Source organism: Ovis aries, chromosome 1 (genome assembly GCF_016772045.2).
Source record: "Ovis aries strain OAR_USU_Benz2616 breed Rambouillet chromosome 1, ARS-UI_Ramb_v3.0, whole genome shotgun sequence".
Taxonomy (NCBI): Eukaryota; Metazoa; Chordata; class Mammalia; order Artiodactyla; family Bovidae; genus Ovis; species Ovis aries.
The window spans coordinates 868,928-887,563 of NC_056054.1; the positions used below are offsets into that span (position 1 = coordinate 868,928).

At 52.8% G+C, this 18,636-nt stretch overlaps 1 protein-coding gene across 20 annotated transcripts in view; it reads left to right on the forward strand.

Annotated features, from left to right (window-relative positions):
• The first annotated feature begins 2,866 nt into the window (after nucleotides 1–2,866).
• KIF1A (kinesin family member 1A) overlaps nucleotides 2,867–18,636 on the forward strand; it is an 89,907-nt gene continuing 74,137 nt past the window's right edge. For 19 of the 20 annotated variants that reach the window (XM_027966922.2, XM_027966924.2, XM_027966927.2 and 16 more), the window contains exon 1: nucleotides 2,867–2,972. The gene's annotated coding sequence lies outside the window, so the exon portion shown is untranslated. Of the gene's footprint in view, nucleotides 2,973–3,611; nucleotides 3,707–18,636 lie in introns of those variants that run through there. The other variant, XM_060398458.1, reaches the window with a different exon arrangement.

Here is an 18,636-nt window from a genome sequence, read left to right on the forward strand (position 1 = left end):
TCTTGCCTGGAGAATCCCAGGGACTGGGGAGCCTTGTGGGCTATGGGGTCTATGGGGTCCCACAGAGTCGGACATGACTGAAGCGACTTAGCAGCAAGCAGCAACAGCAGGACCTTAAACAATATAATTCTTCCTTTCCAAGAGTAGATAATGCTTTTCCATTAATTGATCTCTTTTCATGGATTTTCAAAGTTTTCCTATATACTTTCTTTATAAACAAGAAGCCTGCACATTTCCTGTTATTTCCAGGCATTTTGCCTTCCTTAGTACTGTTGTGGTTGGATTCTTCCATTATAAGCTCTAACCGGTTATGGTCTGTGTTTATGGAAACTGCTGTCTTCTTGGTGATAATTTTTCTTACCTTCCCATTAACATACTGCTTCCCATAGCTTTTCACTCATCTCTGAAATGTTCTTAGTAGAGAATTACATCATCTGCAAATATTGATAATTTTGTTTCTTTTTTGCTTCAATGTTTTAACCTTTTTTCCCCCCTTTATAATTGCATTGGCTGATACTTCTAAATAAACCAGAGACAAGAGTGCCTGTCTCTCTTCAAATGGGAATTCTTTTGCTGCTTCACCATTACAGCTGCTGTTTGTATTGGGCTTGCTGTGTGCCCAGCCCCGGACCCAGCACTGCAGACACGAATCCTCACCACTGCCTTTTGAGGTTGGCATTGTTCTTATCCCACCTGCAGGAGAGGTGACAGACACAGGTGCTGGTGGACTTGCCCAGAGTCACACAGCTGATGAAGAATGAAGCCAGACACTAATTCTGGCTAGACTCTTATCCTCCAAGACCCTGAAGGGCTGCTTTTCCTCGAGGGAAAGAAGAAGGCATCTTTTCCCCAAAGGGTGTAATTACTTGCTTTTTAACCAAAAAGTGGGTGGCCCTTCGGTCAAAAGCCTTTCAACATCTAAAATAATCCTATTTCTTTTTATCCTTGACTTACTAGAATGGTAGATTGTACTGGCGGAGTCCTTAATACTGAACCATCCTTGCGTTCCAGAAAATTCATTCAAGGTGTGGGATCACTTTACCATTATTTAGATCGCAAGCTCTGTGTGGTGCCCAGTCTCTGAGAGTGGCCTCCTTTCCACAATGCAATGAGGTGAAAGCAAGGAAGTTTGTTATGCTGTGGACATTTCTGTTACATGGGTCTGATCATTTCAAAACCTGTCTGCAGGAAGGAAGAAGAGCAGCAACCTCCAGCCAGAAGGAAGACTCCTTTGCCATGGGCGGAGTTCCTCACGCTGCTCCTTGACCTTCATTCTAAACCTGTCAAATTTACCTGGTGCAGCCAAATAAATAAATATTTTAAAAAGAAATATTCAGATCTGAAGAAAATGAAGACACTGCTCATCCAGATTTCGAGAGGCCCAGCTAAGGCAGTGATGGAGGAGGAACTCTGCAGCTTTAAAAAGGTCAGAAATTTAGAAGGGTTACAAAGCTATGGTTTAAAGGTTCAAAGCAGTAGATATAAGAATATTCTAAAATTGCAGTGAAATGGATTAATTAATTAATTCCTAGAAACATGCCAGATTTAGCTCAAGAAATAGAGCACTTGACCAGGGGGATAAGTATGAAACAGAGGGAGGGATAAAAGATTCACCTCCTCGGGGCCCACAGAGTTCTGCTGTTTCCACCAAAAATTTGGAAGAACAGTAATTCCTCTTTTAGGCAGGTAGTTCCAGGAAACAGAGCCTCTCTGAGGCTTTGGAGGGTAGGATGGTTGTGTGTGCCTGCGCCCTTGCCACTTTCAAGGCTCAGGCCCCCACGGACGCTGCACGTGGAGGCGAAGCATCTCCCTTAAGCGCACCTCCCTTACGGGTGAGGATTAAATGGCTAACCGAGCAAACCCTTGGGGTAGCGCCTGGCACCTGCTGGACGCCGCAGAGGCTTGGCCCTGGGGATGAAGGGTGCAGGCGCCAGGGGCTGCGTGGGAAGGGGCGGCATGACGTCACCGCAGTTCCGGTGGGTGAGCTGGCCCGAGGCTTTGTCAAAACTGCCCAGCGGTGGGGCTGCGGATGGAGGCCGGTGGCAGGCAGAGATGCCAGTCCGTCCCTGGTGACCTGCTTTCCGGCTGGGGGGCTGACGAAGGCTGGGGTTTGCGGGTGTGGACCGAGGGCCGCCAGTGACTTGGTCTCAACGAGCTGAGCTGGAGAAACAGGGTGTGGGGGACGGGGGCGTGGGGGCCAGAGGATGGTGGGGGTCTCCCCCCCGAGGCATGCCGGGAGGAGAGGCTGCAGGCCCGCTGGCCAGCCGGTTGCATCATCCGCGCGCTGAGAGCTGCCTGCGATGCTCTGGCCAAACGCCAGGCGCGATCGAAAACCCACCTGTTACACCTCGGAGTCCGTGTCCCCACACCCCCTACACCCCCACTCCCCTCCCCGAGCGAGGAGCCCCCCCGAGTTTGTCTCTTATCGTCGACGCGTGCGTGCTGCCAGCATCGCGGGTGGGGCAGGTATGGATTTAGTGGTTTCACGCGAAACGGCGCCGAGCTGGGGAGGGCCAGGCGCGCGGGGCACGCTGGCAAATGCAGGTGGATGGTCGCGGGGCCTCGGGGTTGCCCGGTGAGCTGGGGTTGCGCTAGAGGAGGGGGCGGAGCGTCCCGGCCGCGCTGCCGGGCCCCCACCTCCCCACCAGGGCGCCGCCCGTCAGCGGTGATGTCACACCCAGGCCCCAGCCCCCTCCGGCCCCAGCCCCCTCCGGCCCCGCGGCGGCCGCGACGCCCGTCCCTCTCCCCGCGCGACAAACCAGCTGGCGGCTGGGGCTCGGGCGCCGCGCGCAGCCAACCAGCGCGGCGGGAGGGGCGCGGGGCGGGCCGGGCCGGGGGCCCGCAGCCGTCACGCGGTGCCGCCGTCAGAGCGCCCAGCGCAGCCCGGGAGCAGCAGCCGCTCTGCGCTCGCTTGGGACCCGCGCCCCTGCCGGTGCTAATGCCGCGCGGCCGCCGCCAGTGACGCCGGAGAGGTAGGGCCGCGGCTCGCCGGGCCTCCAGGGCCGCATCCCGCACCTGCGTCCAACGCTCCTCGAGCGGGGAGCTTGCGCCCGGAGCCCTCGGCGCGGCCCCTTCCCTTCCCCCGACCCTCCCCCGTCCCTGCGGAGAACAATGGGGCAAATTCAGGGGTGTCCGCCCTTCTTGCGCAGAGAGGCACGGCCCTCTGGAGAGGCCGTTTGGTTGCGGCCCCAGCTGCAGGGGGGACGCTGGTCTGGCGCTGGCGGGGTCGCTGCGGGGAGGGCGCAGGCAGCATCTCGATAAACCCTCTCAGCTTCCCCGATCTTCCACTCGCCCGGGCTGGAGCCGACACCCGGGATGCGGCCCGGGCTGGGACTGCACCAGAGGGGGAGGGGAGGGATGGAGCAAAAGGGAGAAAGGCGGAAGGGGCACCCGGGAGGGGGCGCGGCTGGCGCGGCCGGCCGGAGGGGAGGGTGTCCCGGGCGGCGGGGCGCAGGCAGAGGCCCTGGTGCCCGCGGTGGGGGAGGGCGGATGTTGGAGCGGAGAGCAAAACCGGCGAGCAGGCGGGCGGGGGGCTGCGGAGGAGGTGGCCGCCGGCTTGGTGCGCGCCGCCGGGACTGCCCAGCGCTCAGCCCACGTCGCGTTCTCCTCCCAAGAGAGCCCTTCTCCCTTCCAGAAAGCCTCACGGTTTGGGAGGGCCCCCCTGCGGACACAGCTTGCATCCATGCAGCCAGCGCCCCAGTAACAGGTGTGGCCCGGCGGCAGGAGGGGAGGGGGCTGCGGGTCCGCGACGTCTCGGCTGGAGACGCTCCCCGGGCGCGGGGGCTCGGGTGACAGGGGCGCCGCCGCGCAGCCCCTTTGGCTCGTCCTTTAAGCCGCCTCCCTTCCTAGCTCTCCCGCAAACCCAGCAGGCATCTCTCGCGCTCGGAGAGGGCCCCGGACAGCATCCTGGAGGGGAGGGAGGGTCAGCCGTCTGCCCGGCGCTGGGTGGGCGGGGGGACCGCGGGCCGCAGGGCGGGGAGGGGGAGGGAAGGAGGGAATGCCGAGTCATGGGGCCCGCCGGGCGCGGGCGCGATGCGCGCCCACGTTCCCGGGGATGGGGGCTCTCCCGCCGAGATCCGCGGACCCCACCCCAGGCGGCCGCCCCTCCCGGGGATGCCAGCGTTGCTGGGCTAGAAGACCGTTAGGGCAAAGGGCTGGCTGGCCCCGGCGGCTGCGGGGAGGCGGTGGTGCGGGGAGGCCCGTGCGCGCAGGGCTGTCTGCGTCCTAACCCCGGGGAGTCGCCCCGCGCGCTTCTGCAGCACCGCCGCCTCCGCCTCCCCCCGCCCCCCACCCGCCGCTCTCGGGCTGTAAGGGGGGCCTTTACCGGGACGCGAGCCCATCCCCCTGAGCGAGCCGCTGGGGTCTGGAGTGGGGGCGGGGGCCGTACCTGCGGCGGCCATTTTGCAGGTGTGGTTGGCCACCCGCCCCGGCTGCGGCCGCGGGGCGCGGGGGTCGGGAGCGAGGCGGGGGCGGCGCCTGCAGCGTCTGCAGTGTAGGGTGGAGGATGCTGCGGGCCGGGTCAGGTCTCAGGCCTGCGCTCGACTGCGGTCAAGGCTCAGGAACTTTCTGGGGCTGACCGTTGCGATGAGGCCACCGACTGGGAGCTGGAGTGAACGGGGACAGTCTGCTTCCCGGGCAGTGAAGGCTGCTGAAGGAGCCGGGTCCCAGCCAGGGCGGGGACTCGGAGCTCATCCCGTGCTGGGCCTGGAGCTGAGGGTGGCGGAGGGCTGTTCGCGGGGTGTGGTCCACAGGGAGACGGGGCGTCCGGTGTGGAGTCAGGCTCCTGAGGAGGGCTTGCGGCTGCCCGCCACGGGCGCTGCCCCTCCTGCGTGTCCTCCCACAGACCGCCCTCCTGCGACCTCCCGCGGGGCCGGCCACACACAGCCAGGTGGAGGCTGCTGTGCAGCCAAGCTGGGAGTTACACCGGACACGCCGGGCAGAGGGGCCCCGCCCGCCGACCTTGGCCCCTTTTAGTCCCTGGGTCTCACCGCTGCTGACCCAGGACTGACTGCATCCTTTGGAAGCAGAGCAGGGAAGTGGGCCCTGCGGAGGTGGGATGGGGTTGGGGGAGGGACCAGGAATGGGGGGACAGACCTGAGTGGGAGGTGGAGATGGGGGTGCCCAGCCTCAGGAGCAGGCCCCTTCAGCTCAAAGAGGCCAGCCAAGGTGGGTGAGCAGGGCGCGGGTCCTGCTGCCTGGCGGCCGGGAACCCCACCCTGGCCTTTAGTGCTTCAGGCCTGAGACCCTTCCGAGCCTGGAGGGGTCTGGGCCGCCTCCGCTGGGATGGAGAGCGGCTGGCTGGGGTCACCCCCGTGCCCAGTCCCGGGTGCTCCCCAGAGTCCTCTCCACTCAGTATTTTTAGGCCCACAGGCAAGGGCTCCCCGCGCCTACCCAGTGTGCCTCCTGGACCCACAGCCAGGCACCCCTCTGAGAACTCTGAGGGCCATGCCCTCCCGCAGGCTCTCCGCGCTGGGGTGCCCAGGGACACGGGCAGGCCGCTGGGCTGTCCCCTTCGCTGAGGGGACCCTTCCCACCTGGCGCCACCCGCAGAGGCAGCCCAGGGTGGGGGGAGGGCTAGATGGCAGATGGGGTGACTGGCAGGCCCGTGCTTCCTGCCCCAGCTACCCGAGCACGTTTGCCTTTGAACTCCGGAGCACCGCCAGGACCCTGGCTTCTGGCCCATCGGTGACCCCAAGGCTCCCCCAGAGCCCCCGGCCTAGCGCCTCCGGGCCTCGGTGAGGGGACCGCTGTGTTGGAGACGTTGGAGCGGGGAGGGCACACTCAAGGTCAGCAGTCAGCGGAGCCCGAGCCTCCTGAGCCCTCTGCGTTTCCCCCAGCCCCTCTGCGAGCTTTGGCTCCCCTAGCCACACCACCCGAACTGGCTCCCCACCCCTGCCCGGCCCCCTGGCAGCCTCGTAGGTGCCACCGGACGGAGCGGGACACACCGTCCGCTCCTCTCTATCCCAGGGATTTACTCTCCTAATCCCGGCTCAGCTCTGGGCCGAGCCCCGCCCCGCCCGGCCCCGCCCACTCCACGCCCCGCCCCCGGCCGCCTCACGCCCCGCCTCCACAGGGCGCCGGTGGGCGGGGCGGCAGCCCCGCGGCTCCTCCCCTGTCAGGGCGCCTGGGGGGCTGGGGAGCGCCGGGCGGCGCGCGGCCGCCTTTTCCCACTCACCGCTCTGCTCCCCGTCGCGCTTGGGCAGACTGGAGGGCCACCCGGAGACACACAGTCGCTTTCACACGGCCACACACTCACACACTCACATTCTCTCACACGAACACCCCCTCACACACACACACTCAGACATAAACACACACACACTGTCTCGCACTCACACACACACACTCTCTCCCACACACCCACATTCTCTCTCTCACAAACACCCCCTCACGTATACACACTCATACACGCCCCCTCACACACTCGCTCACGCACTTCACACATTCTCTCTCACACACTCTCACGAATACCTGCTCATATACACACACACTCTCCCCCACACACACATTCTTTCTCACAGAAACACCCCCTCACGTATACACACTCATACACACTCCCTCACACACACGCTCAGACACACAAACACACACTGTCTCACATACACACACACACGTAATCTCTTCCACACACCCAAATTCTCTCTCACACAAACACCCCCTCACACATACACACTCATACACACCTCCTCACACACACACACTGTCCCCCACATACACATTCTTTCTCACAGAAACACCCCCCCACACGTACACATTCACACACACACAGACCCCCTCTCTCATACACACTGACACTTCCGATACACACTGACACTTCCGATACACACACTCGTGCACACTCTTACACACACACACCCTCTCACACACACTCTGACACACACCCCCACTCACTCACACACCCTCTCACACACACACTGACACACACCTCCTCACACACACACACACACACACACTGTCCCCCACATACACACACACTGTTCCCCACATACACATTCTTTCTCACAGAAACACCCCCCCACACGTACACATTCACACACACAGACCCCCTCTGTCATACACACTGACACTTCCGATACACACACTCGTGCACACACTCTTACACACACCCTCTCACACACACTCTGACACACACCCCCACTCACACACACCCTCTCTCACACACACACTCTGACACACACCCCTCACACACACACACTTGCGTGCACAGACACACACCCCGTCTCACACACACTCGCACACAGACTGCAGCCCTTCCCCGGCTTGTCCCTCCCTGGTCCTCCTCCCCCCAGGAGCCTCCACACCCACACCCGGGAGGGCGGCAGCCCCAGCTCCGGGCCGGTCAGCTCCCCCTGGTTTCTGAGTGCATCGCCTTTGTCCTCCCCTCCCCCAGCTTCTCAGTCACGCCCTGTCTTCTGCTGAGAGCCCTCTTTCCTGGCATCCTCGCCCCGGAAACCGCCTCCTTCCTGCTGCTCTCTGCATCCCCTGGGCTGGAGTTCTGTTTGAAGGGCCCCAGCGCGGCTGCTTTCTTGGCTTCCTGTGTTGCTTTTGCTGGAGCACATCCTTGGGTGACTTCCTGAAAAGGGTGGTGAGTCCTTGGCTGCTTGAGAGCATCTTCGCTCTGTCCTCTCACTGGGTCGCTGCTCCGTCTGGGGCCCTCCTTGTCAGTAACTCATGCTGAAGGCTTTGTCACCGTCACCTGCATCCAGGTGCTCAAGAGAAGTCTTTGTCAGCAACTCGACTTCCCTCCCTGGATCTCTTAGCATCCTCTCTTCATCTGTGGATTCCTGACCAGCCACGTGGACAGGTTCGGTGTGGGTTTTTGTGTTTATTGGTGTTCAGTGGGGCCTTTCAGTGGAAGACAGGCTTTGTTCTTCCGTCTGTTCACACTTCTCCCCTTTCATTTTTTCTGTTTTCTTCCTTGAATCCATACATTGGTCTTTGACGTTCTGGTGTTTTCTCTCATTCTGTCTCCTTTATGCTTTATGTCCTATTTTCCGGACAATTTTCGGACTTCATTTTGGAGTTCTCTGGGGGAGTTTGTGTTTCAGCATCTACAGTTTATCACTAAGAGCACCATCTTCCTTGTCTCTGTGAGCTCCCAGTTCGTAGCACCCTATTGTTTCGAAAATGCAGTGTCTTCTCGAAACATTCTGAGTAAGTTTAGAGAGGTTTATTGCTTGTTGAGTTGCTTTCTCTTTCTCACAGGGCCTGTTTTCTGCTGGTTTATCTTATGCTGGAGCTGTTACTCCCCTCATGCACGTGGTAGGCCTTGGCCCATTCATCTTAGGGGCCCTGCTGGGGAGTGGATGTGCTCCCACCGTCTTGCGGGGGGCATGGGGATGCCGCCAGCAGGTTCGCTTTAGGTGAAGGGATGGCAGCTGTGAGCCAAGCTGTGCCCCCAGTGCCAGAATCTGGAGGGCTGCACCCCCATGGAGGGCCCCGTGCTTCCTGGGTGTTTTCTCCCATTTCTGCAGATGAGAACCTGCTGTGTTCACCCTTAGTGTTGGTGGCCATGGGCCTCTGTGGGTGGGGCAGGGAGGGGGTGAGAGTCTCCCCACTGCTGTGGAGGTTCTGCAGGCGGACTTGTACCCAGGGCCCCTCTTCAGCCTCACTCCCCACTCCTGCCCCCCGCTGGGCCCATGCACCCCTCAGAGCCGCTGTGCCGCAGAGGCCCACGCCCCTAATCCTCACGGGGGGGGGGGGGGGAGGGGGGAGAGGAGGAGGGCCTGTCCTAGCCGCCCTGCAGATGGGCCCACAGAGGCAGGCAGGGCTCTGTCCCCAGTGCTGACATGCTGGGCTTCACGCCGAGGCCTCAGCATCAGTCGGTTGGATCCCTGGCCTGGGGCGTCCCCACCACCCTGAATTCAGTGTCAGCGTTCTCGGAGCGCCGTTGTTTCCCCTGCTCTCAGCAGTGCGCCAGGGCGTGAGGCTCTGTGGGCTGACCTCACCGTGCACATTTGTCTGCTCCTCTCTGAATCGAGTTTTCGGATTCCCCGGGAGGCTTCATCCACTTTCACGTCTGGACAGCGCTCTGTGTGGCTGAGCGGTCTCTGGTCTGGGGACAATTAGGTGTCTCCGTTCCCTCCGTCTTGCCTCCTGGGCTCATGCACAACATCTCCACTTGTGCAGCTGCTGGCCACAGGGTCTGCAGCCTTACTAGAAATTGCCCTGTTGTTCTGAAAGTGGTTGAACCAACAAACTTTTCCCCCATGATCCCTAAGTTCCTGTTGTTCTATCCTCACAACATCTGGGGTTGCAGACATTTTAATGTTGACCTGATGGGTGTGGTTTTAAACAACACTTTTTTACTCACTGTTGTGGTTGAGTATCTTGTCCTGTAAGGCAAAATAAATATCTTGCCTGTTCATATCTTTTTGCCCATTTTTTTCCGTTTGTATCTCTTTGGCTTTGTTCTCTGCATGTTCTGCTCGTGAGTCCTTGTTGATTATATGGCTGCGTGGGTGGACGTCTCTTCTCCTTTTAATAGTGTTTTGATGCCTGGACTTTTCCTTTTGGCATCTTCCATGGGCTTAGAAATCCTTCTTAAAGGTGAGCATGGAGAGAACACGTTTTGTTTTCTTCTGAAACTGTATTATTCACATTTAGACCTTCAGTCCACGTGGAATCTGTTTGGGTATAAAAGGGAATCTCACTGTGTATTTTTCCATATGACTGGCCAGTTGTCTTAGTCTGTCCAGGCTTCTGTAAGAGAACAGCGGCACAGACGGGGGGCTTACAAACTGCAGAATCTACTTTCTCACAGTTCAGAGGCTGGGAGTCCAGGATCAGGGCACCAGCGCGGTCAGGGTACAGCATGGCCAGGTTCTGGGGAGAGCCCTCTTCTGGGCTGCAGATGGCTGACTCTGTGTCTTCACAGGGCTGGGAGCAGAGACAGGAAGCAAGTCCCCTTGGAGCTTTCTAAGGTCACGAGGCTCCCAAGTGCCCCGCCTCCGAACACTGTCACACTGGAGGGTAGGGTTTCGACATAGGACTTTTGGGGGACACAGGCATTCAGTCCATGACACCAGTTTTCTCTGCGCCCCTTTCTCTTCTCATCAGTCTGCAGAGCCTCCTTTATCTGATGTTAGAAGGCTGTGTGTGCAGGCCTGTTTCTGGTGTCCCTTCTGTTACAGTTGTGGTGACTTACTTGTCCCAACCACCTTGTGTTAATTGCTTCAGTTTTATATTAAGTCTTGTTATCAGACATGCTCTCTACCTTCTGTGTTTCTTCAAGCTTGTTATTGGTAGTATCTTACTATTTAGAAATTCTTAGAAGCAATCTGTCCAGTTTTACACACACACAAAAACCCACCTGATTTTGTCTGAAGTTACATCTGAATGTTTTGATTCATTTGGGTGAAAATACACATTTTTAAGATATTGAAATTTCTTTTTTATGAACAGATTATAGTTCTTCATTTATTTAGATTTTCTATACTATATGATGTATCCTTTGTTACATTTATTCCCATAAACGTACTTTGTACTTTTGGGTTTTCTTTAAATGGTATCTTAAAAAATACTTCTAAAACTCTTTGTCTCTAGTGCATACCAACATGATTGGTTCCTAGCAATTTTGCTGACCCTTCCCACTCATTCAAATAATTTGTCTATGGGCCCTCTTGATTTCTGTGTAGATAAGCAGATGGTCTGCATATAATGACAGTTTTATTCTATTCCAGCCCATCTTTGGCCTCTGTTATTCTGTCTTCCTGCCTATCACTCTGGCAAGAACCTCTGCTACAATGGTAAACAAAAGTGGTGATAGTAGGTATCCTGAACTTGTTCCTGAATTTACAGAAAACGTCCCCAGTATTTCAGCGTTAAGGATGGTATCTGGGTAGATTTTTAGTAGGTACGTGTCATGAGATCAGCTTCCCCAGTGGCTCAGTGGGGAAGAACCGACCTGCCAATAAGAAGGCCCAGGTTCAATCCCTGGGTCGGGAAGATCCCCTGGAGGAGGGCATGTCAACCCACTCCAGTGTTCTCGCCTGGAGAATCCCTTGGACAGAGGAGCCTGGTGGGCTACAGTCCATGAGGCCGCATAGTGAGACACAACCGAAGCAACTTAGCACACACGCATTATAAGATTAAAGTTTTCTTTTATCCTCGCATTGCCAAGAGTTTTATCATAAATGGGTTTTGAAAATTATTGAGTGCTTCTTCAGTTATCTGTGGAGAACTTCACTTGACCTATTTTCCCCTTTAATCTGACATGTGGTAAATTTTATTAATAGCTATCCTAATGTTAAGCCATTATATCACCATACTGGTATTCCTGAAATAAACCTATCACATTATCCTTTTTATTTTCTGTTATTTTCTTGCTAGATTTTGAACTTTCTGGTCTAAATCTTAATTTCTTAAATTTTCTGTATCTAATTTGATACCAAGGTCATTTTAGCCTCAGTGAATGAGTTAAGGATATAATCTTTCTCCTTCTGTTTCTCTCTCTTTTTCTTGTTCTTTTTCATAGTTTGTATAAGATTGGAAAAATCTGGGTTTTTTTGTATGTATGGTAGAACTCCCTTATAAAAGTATCTGAGTCTTCTGATTTTCTTTTGGTGGTTAGAATTTTAAACTTTTGAATCTGTTTCTTTAATGGTTATAGAAAAATTCCTACTGAACTTTTCTCCTAGTTATAGATCATCTTCTTCTGCAACTTGGCATGTGTGCAGTCATTTTTAAAATTGAATTCGAGCCATTTCTACATTGTGGAGCATCTGAGTTATGCTTTCGGCTATGTTGGCTTTGTTCTGTTAGGCAGTTCAATTGTTTGAAGACTTATTTGATCCTTCAAGGCCTGATTTTCAGCTTTTCTACAATTACTTTTGGGTAGATGTCACTCCAGGGATAGTTAAGCCCACAATAAACGTGATTCATCTGGGGTCTCTACTGAGTGGCTGGGAATCTGGGATGGAGGGATCAAAAGAATTGTATTCTGACTGGTGGAAGCACAGATGTCTGCTGATTTTGAGCTTTGGGAATTATTCAGTCTTCTTTGCTTGGACCACTTGGGCATGGACTGGTAGTCTACACGTTTCCGTCGTGGCTCAGCGGTAATAAATCTGCCTGCCAATGCAGGAGATGCAGGTTCAATCCCTGAGTTGGAAAGATCCCCTGGAGAAGGAAATGGCACCCCTCTCCTGGGAAATCCCATGGACAGAGCAGCCTGGCAGCCTGCAGTCCGTGGGGTCGCAAGCCACCAGACAAGACTGAGTGGCTAAACAGCAACAGTGGTGACAAGTGAATCCCCAGCAGGTTTCTGGAGCTCTGTTACCAGGTAATGCTCTCCTTTCCAGACGCTGAGCCGCACATTCCAGCTGCTGCCACCTACCCAAACTCTGACCTTCGTCTGCTCGACTCATCAGTGTTGCCGAGCTGTTCAAGTGCCCCCTGCCAGTGCCTGCGGTCTGTAAATCGCCTCTGGGCAGAGCTGGCGATGGTAGGGCTCATGCCCATGTGTCTCCTGCCTTTCTGCCGTGCTGAAAGCAGCCATTTGCATCTGCTCTGCCCAGTTTGCTAGCTGTTGTTCACCGTGGGAGGTTGAGGGTGGTCCTGCTAACTCCTTCATGGCTGGGTGTGGAACTGCTGTCAGTTTTGCTGGTAGCGTCTTCGTGACCATTCACGCCTGAGCTTACTGGTAGCTCTGCAGTGGTGTTTCTTTTGTGTGTTGGTTAATCGGATGCTGGGGCTTCCTGGCGGTTCACTGGTTGAGGCTTGGCACTCCCACCGCGGAAGGCACCGGTTTGGTTCCTGGCCGATAAACTAAGATCTGGCATGTCTTGTGTCAGGGCCAGAAACGTTTTAAAAAAGAAGTTTATTCTTAAAAATTTCTTAACATATGGATTTTTAATGATCTTTTATTGATTTTTTTATTTCATTGTATTCAAATTACATGATCCATTTGATACAGAGTCCGCATGGTAAAAATACTGTAAATGTTCCCTGTGTTGTAGAAAAGAATGTGTTTCTCTGATTTTTGAGGGCAAGAGAGAACGCCTGTGTCCATCAGTTCATGGTCTCCATCCTTGTTAATCGTGTGTCTGCTTGGTCTGGCAGTTACTAAGAGGTGCATTAAACCTCCTGCCATGATAGATTAGTGAATTGTTCCATGTGGCATGGCCCCTAACCTTGGTTTTCGGGTTTCATCATTTCGTCTCTTTGGGACCATTCTGGGTAATTTTTTTCCAGACATTTTCCAGTTCCTTAATTCCCTGTTCAGCTCCATTTCATTTGCTGATTACATTTTGTAAAGTTCTGCATGGTTTACCCCCCATATTTTACTGTATTCTTTTCCATTCCTCCTTATTTCTGTAAGCATTTTAAGTGCACTTATTTTGTAATCTGAATCTGACACCTGCAACCTCTGAGGTCCTTGAGGATCTAATGTTTTCTTTACATTTTCCGCCTGACTCTCGTGGTGAATTTCATCTCAGGTGTTGGGTGGTGTGTCACCGTGAGCACCCATTTAGCTGATCTTCATCTCTGGGAATATTGGGGAGCCTAGGGAGGAAGCTCTTCTCATGGAGGGTCTGTGTCTGCTTTTGTGAGATACTTTGGGTGCAAACACCTGAGACTACTCTGAGCTAATGTCTCAACCTTGGTCTTCCCTGATCACATATGCTTTGTGAATTTTAGACCCAAACCTGTGTGAGGTCAGGCCTGTGGCCTCAAATTCTCAGAAGCACTGGCTTTCTCACCACAGGAGCTGAGGGCCATTCAGACCAATTCCCACGTCCCTTTGATGGCCGGTGGCTTTCCCCCGCTTCCAGAGGATCCAGATTTTTGTGACGCTTGGTGCCACTTCTGACTGCTTGTCTTTGAGGTCATGCCTCCCATCCCCCACTCAGCAGGTGAAGCCCACTTCTCTGCCTTTCTGCTGCATTTTCCTCCTGGGTGGGCTGGTGGAATGGGCTCCCCACTTTCGTTTCAGCTCCTTTCCTTTCTCCCTTTTTCCAGAATTCCCTTCTTTTATTCTGATGCTTGTTGTATATCCCAAATTTCATGGTGATTTCTGATGGGAGGCTATCTCATCCATCGTGCTGCCAGATATGGGAGTCTTTCCTTCACCTTTCCCCCCATAATCTTAATGAGCAAAACCGATTTTTGTTTTCACGCACATGGCACTTGCCAATCAAGGTGAGCTAGCTTTCTCTCTCTCCCACTTTCCCTGAACCACTTGATAATTATTTTAAAAATAATTTTTAGGTTAAATATGAATGTCATTTAGAAGAATCAAATATATCTACAAGATTCATTTTGAAAATCAGCAGTTTTTGCTCTCTGTGCCCAACCACTTTCAACTCCCTCTAGCTGTTTTGTTGTTACTGTTGCTATTTAGCTCTGTATTTCTAAATAACGCGCTTATTCTGCTCATTTTTGGCCTGTTTTAGAAGTTATATAAATAGAATTATATAGAATTTAGTGTTTGGTTCGTCATTTCTAGTTTATCTTCTCTCCCTCCTGAAATGCCAGTGAAATAACTGTTGTTGTTCAGTCACTAAGTCGTGTCTGACTCTTTGTGACCCCATGGACTGCAGCACAGAAGGCTCCCCTGTCCTCCACCATCTCCTGAGTTTGCCCAGATTCATGTCCATTGAGTCACTGATACGATCTAACCATCTTATCCTCTACTACCCCCTTCGCCTTTTGCCTTCAATCTTTCCCAGCATCAGAGTCTTCCAGTGAGTCAGTTCCTCTCATCAGGTGCTGAAACATTGGAGCTTTAGCTTCAGTATCAGTCCTTCTAATGAATATTCAAGATTGATTTCTCTTAGGATTGATTGGTTTGATCTCCTTGCAGTCCAAGGGACTCTCAAGGGTCTTCTCCAGCACCACAGTTCAAAATCGTCAATTCTTCGGTGCTCAGCCTTCTTTATGGTTGGTTCAGCTCTCACATCTGTACGTGACTACTGGAAAAAACCATAGCTTTGGCTACATAGAACTTTGTCAGCAAAGGGATGTCTCTGCTTTTTAATATGCTGTTTAGAGGTAAACTAGGAAGAACTATGGACGGAGGTTAGCCACATTTTACAGGAGGCAGTGACCAAAACTATCCCAAAGAAAAAGAAATGTAAGAAGGCAAAATGTTGTCTGAGGAGGCCTTACAAATAGTTGAGAAAAGAAGAGAAGCAAATGCAAAGGAGAAAAGGGAAAGATATACCCAACTGAATGCAGAGTTCCAGAGAATAACCAAGGAGAGATAAGAAAGCCTTCTTAAGTGAACAATGCAAAAAAAAAATAAAAAAGAAAGAGAGAGAGGAAAACAATAGAATGGGAAAAACTATAGTAGACCTCTTCAAGAAAATTGGAGATACCAAGGGAACATTTCATGCAAAGGTGGGCTCAATAAAGGACAGAAATGGGATGGACCTAACAGAAGCAGACGATAAGAAGAGGTGGCAACAATACACAGAAGAACTGTACAAAAAAGATCTTCATGACCCAGATAATCACGATGGTATGATCACTCACCTAGAGTCAGACATCCTGTAGTGTAAGTCAAGTGGGCCTCAGGAAGCATTACTACAAACAAAGCTAGTGGAGGTGATGAAATTCCAGCTGAGGTATTTCAAATCCTAAAAGATGATGCTGTGAAAGTGCTGCACTCAATATGCCAGCAAATATGGAAAACTCAGCAATGGCCATGGGACTGGAAAAGGTCAGTTTTCATTCCAATCTCAAAGAAAGGCAATGCCAAAGAATGTTCAAACTACTGTACAATTGTGCTCATTTCATATGCTAGCAAGGTAATGCTCAAAATCCTTCAAGCTAGGCTTCAGCAGTTCTTGAACTGAGAAATTCCAGATGTACAAGCTGGATTTAGAAAAGGCAGAGGAACCAGAGATCAAATTACCAATATCCTATGGTTCATAGAAAAAGCAAGGGAATTTTAGGAAAACATCTATTTCTGCTTTATTGACTACACTAAAGTCTTTGACTGTGTGGAACACAACAAATCTGGAAAATTCTTAAAGAGATAGGAATACCAGACCACCTTACCTGCCTCCTGAGAAACCTGTATGCAGGCCAAGAAGCAACAATCAGAACTGGTCATGGAACAATGGACTGGTTCTCAGTTGGGAAAGGAGTACGTCAAGGCTGTATATTGTCACCTTGCTTGTTTAATTTCTATGCAGAGTACACAGGAAATACCAGGCTGAATGAATCACAAGCTGGAATCAAGATTGCCAGGAGAAACATCAACAACCTCAGATATGCAGATGATACCACTCATGGCAGAAAGTGAAGGGGAACTAAAGAACCTCTTGATGAGGGTGGAAGAGGAGAGTGAAAAAGTTGGCTTAAAACTCAACAGTCAAGAAACTAAGATCGTGGCATCTGGTCCCATCACTTAATAGCAAATAGATGGAGAAAAAGTGGAAACAGTGACAGATTTTATTTTCTTGGGCTCCAAAATACCACTGAGGATGGTGGCTGCAGCCACGAAATTAAAAGACACTTGCTCCTTGAAAGAAAAGCTATAACCAACCTAGACAGCGTATTGAAAAGCAGAGACGTTACTTTGCCGACAAAGGTCTGTCAAGTCAAAGCTATGGTTTCTCCAGTACTCATGTAGGGAGGTGAGAGTTGGACCGTAAAGAAGGCTGAGCACTGAAGAATTGATGCTTCCTAACTGTGGTGCTGGACAAGACTCTTGAGAGTCCCCTGGACTGCAAAGGGATCCAACCAGTCAATCCTAAAGAAAATCAACCCTGAATCTTCATTGGAAGGACTGTTGCTGAAGCTGAAGCTCCAATCCTTTGGCCACCTGATGCGAAGAGCTGACTCATTGGAAAAGACCCTGATGCCGGGAAAGATTGAAGGCGGGAGGAGAAGGGGATGACAGAGGATGAGATGGTTGGATGGCATCACTGGCTCCATGGCATGAATTTGAGCAAGCTTCAGAAAACGGTGGAGGACAGGGGAGCGTGGCGTGTTGCAGTCCGTGGGTCTCAAGGAGTCGGACAAGAGTTAGCAACTGAAGAACAGCAACAACCCTACCTGTGGTTCTGCCCTCCTTGTACAGTCTGTGCCTGTCAGGATTTTCAGATCAGGTCCTGATGTGGTTGCTGAGGCCCCTTCTCCCAGGGCACCTGAACTCTGACCTCTGTCTCCTTGGCACCTGAGACCATGGGAGAAGTCTCATTGATTTCCAGAGGCTTTCTGCTTGAGTTCGAAACTTCCGCCCTTCCTGCCTTTGCAGTTTGGCAAGTGTCTTAAGGGGAGAACTAACCATTTGTTCCATTTAAGTCTCTGCTTCTTTCTCCTGGGATCTTGGCCTCTTAAGTGTTGTTTTTCTCAGCCTAAAAGCTGTGCAGGTTCTCCATCCCTCAGCAACGGCTCTCTGCGTGGGAAGACTCCGGACTCCCAGGCTCGTGCCTGTGACTGGAATGCAAAGCGCTGGGGGAGAATGTGCTGGGGAAGTCGTCCCCTGCCCCACAGCAGCCCCATCCCTGGAATCTCCAGCCAGTCTGTGTGGCTTCTGTAGCTCTTAGATTCCTTCAAGCAGATTTAAAAACAGTGTGTGGCTCCTCCCATTGTGAACGCTGGGGTGGGCAGGCGGGTGGGGGTGGGGGAGGAGGAGGAAACCAGCGTCTTCGTCCTGCTCCCCCACCTGGGGGGAGGAGGGAACCAGCGTCTTCCTCCCGCGTCCCCCCCCCCCCCCCCCCCCCCATGCACAGGCCCTCCTTTGCTTTTCCTGTTTGCTGCACGGGTCTCCCCCAGGGCCATGAGCAGAGTCTCCTGTGTGTTCTTTTTTTTTTTTTTTTTTCCTGTGTGTTCTTGTAAATGCTTTCCCAGACGAAGGTCTAGCTCTTCTTTCTTTAGCCAGTTGTCCAATACCGACCTTATCCCATCCTGCGACGCTGCTTTATCACTGGTGGATTTTGGGTTTGCCTGTGTGTGTGTGGCCCAGCTTCATGTTTCCACTTTCCTCTCTTCTCACGTCACCACTAGACTTTGGGAACGACTGCAGCTTTAGAGTAAATACGATAGCTGGTAGGGCGTGCTCCCCTCTTTCTTCTTCTTCAAAACTCTCTTCCGAACTCTTGCCAGAGTTCACTGAAAATCCTGTTGGAATATTTTGCTTATTGGAATTGCACTGAATGAATATAGCTAAATCTGGGGAGAACTGAAAGTTTTGCATTATCAAATTGAACATGTTTCATAAATATTTTCTTTGTTGCTAATTATCACCTGTTTTAGGGCTTGGGATCACATATTCAAAGGGCCCAGCCTTGATGTTTAAGGTATAGGGCCTCTTGCTGAAGGTGTATTAGAGTCCTCATCCTAGTTTGCATTCTCACTAGGAATTCACCACCTGTTGTACTCTTCCCACTCCACCCAGAATGTCCTAAGACTTTTCTCAGTTTCAAAAGTGCAGAGATTTTCCTGCATAGGGCAACATGCATTCTCAGAGAGGTACACCCTCCAGTCCACGTTGGATGGCCATCCATGGACGTAAGAAGGTGAGAGTGTTGAAGGAACATCCGTGGTGTGTGGATGGAGGCACGCAGGTGGCTGAAAGGGGCTGTGGGGTGGAGCTGGCGTGAGTCCAGCCCCCGAATTTGGCCCCCACCCTGTGGGCTTTCACTCATGTCCCGAGCTTTTGGCCTTGGTTGTTGGCCAGCC